General features: G+C 41.5%; 1 long non-coding RNA gene across 1 annotated transcript in view; it reads left to right on the top strand.

The window, feature by feature from the left end:
* Window positions 1-5065, top strand: part of LOC116691075 (uncharacterized) — a 27045-nt gene that overhangs the window by 7834 nt on the left and 14146 nt on the right. The window contains exon 2 of the long non-coding RNA XR_004332418.1: window positions 3303-3312. This is a non-coding gene — a long non-coding RNA (uncharacterized LOC116691075). The remainder of the gene's footprint in view (window positions 1-3302; window positions 3313-5065) is intronic.

Here is a 5065-nt window from a genome sequence, read left to right as displayed (position 1 = left end):
ATAGATAGATAGATAGATAGATAGATAGATTTTTATTGATCCCAAAATGGGAAATTGCAGTGTTACAGCAGCAAAATATCAGACACACAGCACATATGCAGAATGAAATTTACATGAAATAATAGATAGAATAGAATGCAAGAACAAATATTTAAAATATAAACAAGTTAGGCATATAAATGTAAGACTACTAGTAATGTAGCTCAGCGTAAATTCTTTCAGGAAGACCAAACTTTTAATCAGTGCACTCCTAAATCAATTCAGCTGTTATCCTAATAAACGCACTTTTTTGCTGTATATAACTTGCATTTATGCAACTAGTCTCTCCTAATTTAAATATAGCTCGGCGTAAATTCTTTCAGCAACACCCAATTTAATCAATGCTCTCTTCCTAAATGGAATCAGCTGGTGGAGGTGTTCGCCTTCCTAATTAACCAATCAGAATCAAACACAAATTGCAAGGGCCAATCACAGAGTCACAACCCTGCTTTTAAAAATCGGTTCCTCACTGTGCTATTCAGCTTTCATTGCAGGCAAGAGTGCAACCCTCCACCCCCCCCCCCCCCCCCCCCCCCCCTTCCGCCTCCAGTCCTCTACTCCAGCTGACCGGTCCGGAGCTTCCTTTGGTCTGGTCTTTGGGCCCTTCGTCGCCACCACCACCGATGTCTAGATTCTATCTGGGGGGTCTGAGATATAAGAAATATTCATATAGCAATGGACTGTAATCGCCAAAAACTTTGTACATTTGATTGAGCTGTACAATAAACCTCATTTGCATATCTGCAAACATGTCCCTCCTGATTGAATTGATAAAGATGTAAATAAACCTATTGTGCAAGCTGCACTTTGTGCAGTTGTAATATCAATGAGTCTCATCTAACACTCATTAATGAAGTGTTAAACATTTTTTGGCTGTGGTAGGAATGATTTTGTTAAGATGCGACCTGACTAGAACTCAATAAGCAATAACATATAAACTGGATCTGAAATGAAACAGTGACTGTAGATCAAAGTCCGGGCTCAACTGTGGGTAATATCATCCACGTCAAATGGTGGCAAATGTTGCCCGTTACCCGTTCAGGATAAAGACACACAGAGAGTACAGAGAAACATGCTTTATCACTGTCCTGATTAGGGCTGGGTATCATTAAAAATATTCAATACCAGTACCAATACCAACATCCTGACTTACCAGTTTCTAATCACTACTTTTTGATATAAATTTATTAAAAAAAATGGATGTTCAACATCATCTCTTAATGTATTTTTCATCTCCTACCACATGAGTCCCATTTTTCTTGCGTGTTATGTAAATTGGGTATTGAATGACAAGGTATTTTTTGATACTCGATACTTTGGAGGCAATTCAATCAGTGTCTGAAGAGTATTGAATTGGGTACCCAGACCTAGTCCTGGTGCTTTCTGGCTGCACTGTATAAAGAATGAATGCAAGTAACCAGCCTCATTAAGTCTGTTGCATTGAGAGATATTGACTATTTACAAAAGGGTTGTACTTAGTGTCTTCATTACTTCATAGATGTGTTTTGGACGTAACATGCAATAAATCAATCAGAGTGCCATATCCCATTCCCTTTAAAAGCCAGACACATTTGTACCATGGCACATTGCTTTTATGCCTGTGCGCATGCACAGGTGCATTTGATTTTTTAACGTGTGTACTGAGCAGGGAAATTGACAACTCTGTCGGTCTTAAAATGAGGGCTTTGCGCTGCGCTATGCCGGGTGCAAGATAGGGCCTTTGGTTTCATGGGCGTCAGTTTGGTTTGAAATGTGCTGGGGACAGAGACTCATTCGGAAGTGCATTTTCAGAAGTGCTGACCCATTTGTTTTTATTTTCTCTTTCGTGCAGGTCACCTTTTGAAAGACGCTGTCCTGTAGCTTAATGTAGATGATTTAAAATGTGTACAAAACTGTGATGTCCGTATTGACCATATTTACACACAACACAACACTTCTGCCAGTTCATGTATCACACCATGAGCCGACTGCTCTCAATTCACAACAATATGCATCCATCCAATCTACATCAGGCATTCTGACCAAAACTGCAGCAGCAGAACAGCTGTGACTGTGCCTGCCCTGTGGAGATAGAGAGTTTTGTGGCTTTGTTGGCATCTGTGGCTCAAGAATTATATGTGTTATGAACTTTAATTTTTATGACTAAATTGAGCTTGAGGTTTTAAAAAAAAGTGGTGCGTAAGAAATAACTCATGACGAAATCTGATCCGCCCCCACCGAAAATTGACGCCTATGCTCAGTCTGTATATGCACATTTATAGAAGGAAAAAAAAGGGGAGAAGCAGCGAAATTTGCCTTTATTCATCACCACATCTGCAGAATGATCGAAACACGCCATCCAGAGATACCGTAGATAATAACTTTCACTCCACTGATGTAAAGTTTAAAGGTCCTTTACTTAGGTCGTTTTTTTGTGGATTGTGTAATGTAATTCAGCTGGAGCTACTCTTACATGAGTTTGCATTCATATGGTGTCGGAATAATTGGAAAAATCGGTTTCCGACTGATAAGTCACACCGCATTAACATTGTGGAATAGGACATGCCATGTTTTGAGTTTACTAAGTAATAGGGGGTGGCAGTAGCTCAGTCTGTGGAGAGTTGAGAGTTGGGTTGGGAACCGAAGGGTTGCTGGTTCAAATCCCCGTACGGATCAAAGTATGTAGTGTCGATTGGTAGCTGGAGAGATGCCAAGTCACCTCCTGGGCACTGCCAGGTGCTCTTGAGCAAGGCACCGTACCCCCCCCCCCCCAACGCTCAGGGCTGGCTGTCTAGCGCAGCCCACTCACTCTGACACCCTCCATGTTGTGCATAGGTCTTGAGCATGTGTGTGTGTATTTCAGGCCTTAGTGTAGTGATTACTAACAAAGCAAAATGTAAATTGTAATTTCCCCACTAATAAACAGAATAAATTGTTATTATTAATAGTCTATATCCACGATGTTCCACTTCTGGAATTGCTCTCATTCTGATCTCCCAGAGGCTTCTGACTGCAGCGTCTGATGTGTAAAGGACTGACAGGTATGAAGACTACACACACACACACACACACACACACACACACTTAGCACGTTGCGTTCCCTTCAACCATATGCAGCGTGACATTAGAGCAACGCTATATTACCTCCTATACCTCCTATATAGCCTCCTTTCTTTCTCTCCTCATCTTTTGAAGTTCACGCCTCCTCTCTTTACAGTAGAGAATCATTTACAGGTGGTATTAAAACTGTCAGCCCATAACTCTGCACAATGAAGGTGGCTCAGGGCCAAACATGTGCATGTCTTGGTGTGGATGTGGTCGTAGCTTATAGGGTTGGTAGCAGTGAGGATATGAGTCAGATACCAGTGCATTACAATGGTGCTTTGTGAGCGTGTCACACAGGAATGTGTATGATGGGAAGGATGAGCCGTGCCAGATGCTGCTCTGTGTTGGTGGACTTCACTCTCATAACTCTGCTATTCCTCTTTCTTTTCTTTTCTTTTAGACTTGCAATTTTCTCTGCTTTTCTTTTTCCTCGTCCTTTTTCTTTAACTCTTCCCCTCTTCCTTCTCCCCCCCCACATGGGTGAATTTATTCACACGTCCTCTACCATCACAGAAGAATGTGGCCCGTGGAGAGTCAAAGTGATACTGTGAAGTATGATGTTACAGCTCTGACATATATCCTCTCACAAGGGCATGCAAGGGTGGGGGGGATCCATTGTGTTTAGGGCTTTGTGAAAGCAATGTTCATCAAAGTCAAAGATCGGTGTGAGGGTCAGGGGGGGGGTAAAACCTCTAAACCTCTCGAATCTGCCCGTCGTTTCACCAAACAAAGCTCTACTCTTATATTCTTGTGTCTTATGGGAGTCTAAAAAATAAGAAATGACGAGGATAATCCACTGGAATTTATTTTAGTTCAGTTTTAGGTTTCTGAAGCATCAGGCATTATTGTTTGTGTTCTTGTAAACAGAGTTCAATGGGAACAAAATCACTGAAGTAAATCAGCAGTTGTCCATAGGAATTTGGAAGTATTAGGCACAAATGCTAAATATACAGTAGTGCTAGTTTAATTAAAATTGATACATTTGATCTGATGGTGATGCTCAGCAACACATCTAACAATGAATGCACAGTCACCACAGCGTAGACAGTTAAGTTTAATGTTATTTTTAGCCGACAAAAGGTAAACGTGAGCCAGGGCTGTGAGAGCGGCCGTGGCCGTTAGGTTTAGCCACATAAAAAAGGTGACTGCAATGCATCGATGCGAAAAGACGTGAAAGGTTTAGGCACCAAAACGACTGGCTGAGATTAGAAGAAAAAAATGGTGGATAGTGTTAAAATACCAGTCACCTTAAGTACTACTTCTGGGTCACAAGCACCCCAGTTTCCTGGGGTGAAAAGCTTGTGTTTTCCCCTTGGCTTCATCTGGGACACCAACTCCGCTCTTCTCGCTTAAAAGTGTTTTGGTGTTTTTTTAGAACCCTTCCATCACCTGACCTCATCCATACGCAGATTTTCACAGTCTTGTACAGCAGCATTTCAATGTGGGGCATTCAGTAATACATACGTGAATTACAGTGCAATATTTTACATAGCTACATGTATGAATGGTTAATGACAACAGCCTGCGCTCAATCTAGGGATCGGTCAGTCAACATCCTCTGGGGACCATGAATGTCTGAAGAAAATGTAATGACAAGCCATCTTATATGTGTATTTCTAAGATATTTTAGTCAGGGTCAAAGTGGTGGACCAAACCAACACTGCCTTCCCTGGTCATGTCCTAGTCAGAATAAGATTCTCTCTCAGATCCATAACCCTCTCTGATGTTGATTAATTATGTTACCAAGTTGGAGCTAAATCCAAAAGGGTTCTGGGTATTGGAAACCAAACCAACCTCATTCAGCTGATTCTCTCACAGTTTGTGGAGAGCAAAAGGGGCACAGTACCATTAAACTGTTTGATTCACACCTTCATTCATGTTTGCTTTTTGGTTTGAGTGGGCTACTCAGAAGTGCCTTTAAGAATGCAGCTTTTCAATGCGG

Source organism: Etheostoma spectabile, chromosome 1 (genome assembly GCF_008692095.1).
Source record: "Etheostoma spectabile isolate EspeVRDwgs_2016 chromosome 1, UIUC_Espe_1.0, whole genome shotgun sequence".
In the NCBI taxonomy this organism is placed as follows: Eukaryota; Metazoa; Chordata; class Actinopteri; order Perciformes; family Percidae; genus Etheostoma; species Etheostoma spectabile.
The sequence above is the reverse complement of the archived record's forward strand: the minus strand, read 5'-3'. Positions and strand labels throughout refer to the sequence as shown.